Source organism: Carlito syrichta, unplaced genomic scaffold, assembly GCF_000164805.1.
Source record: "Carlito syrichta isolate Samal-C Ts95f unplaced genomic scaffold, Tarsius_syrichta-2.0.1 Scaffold48617, whole genome shotgun sequence".
NCBI lineage: Eukaryota > Metazoa > Chordata > Mammalia > Primates > Tarsiidae > Carlito > Carlito syrichta.
In genome coordinates this window covers 1-740 of record NW_006992713.1, presented here as the reverse complement: position 1 = coordinate 740, position 740 = coordinate 1, and the positions used below count along the sequence as shown (strand labels likewise).

Here is a 740-nt window from a genome sequence, read left to right as displayed (position 1 = left end):
TCCAACTCAAAAGGAAAAAAAAATGAGGATCATCCGTTTTAAAGAACACAGTGACAACGGGATTTTCTTAGCCCCACGTACTTTTTTAAAACACAGTGGTGTGTGACACGTGGAGGAGAAGGATGTTCCTGTCTCCTCCTGCGCTGACTATTCTCCTCCCACCGGTCTCAGCAGGACTGTTCCCCTCAGCCTCTGTGGAAGGGGACTCCCCCAGGGCTGCACCAGCACAGTCAGCCTCTGCTTCTGCAGCCTGCTCCTGCTGCTCACCGTTCCAGTGTGTGTGTGGTTCCACTTCTGGACCCGGATGGGCATTAAACTCCTCTGGCATCATTAGTGCAGCCGGATCCCAGGTGTGTGTGTGTTAAGGCTAGAGCTCGGGCGTCTCTCTGAAAGCTCAGCTAGATGGAGATACTGAGACCCAGGATTTAGTTTGCAGAAAAGATGCTCTGCCTTGTGTACGTCACGTCTAAGACTATGAGAGGTTTAAGTGGCAGAAATATTTTACTGTATTCCTGCTCTGCTCTTGTCTTTTGAAAGTTCTGACTTAGAACTGCTGTATCAGAAGAAACACTTTGACAAAATATCTTGTTGGAGAATAACACCCCCAGTCATCTCTGATGACTGTTTCTAATCCCATTCATCTAAAAGTTATTTGAAATTTTGTTTGTTTGTTTGTTGAGTTTCAAGGTCTTTGGTAAAGTCACATATTAGAGATGACAGAAATAATTTCAAAGGAGCTG

General features: G+C 45.5%; 1 pseudogene; it reads left to right on the top strand.

Moving 5' to 3' along the window:
• Window positions 1-122: 122 nt before the first annotated feature.
• On the top strand, window positions 123-334 carry LOC110594670 (annotated as a pseudogene).
• Window positions 335-740: the final 406 nt, after the last annotated feature.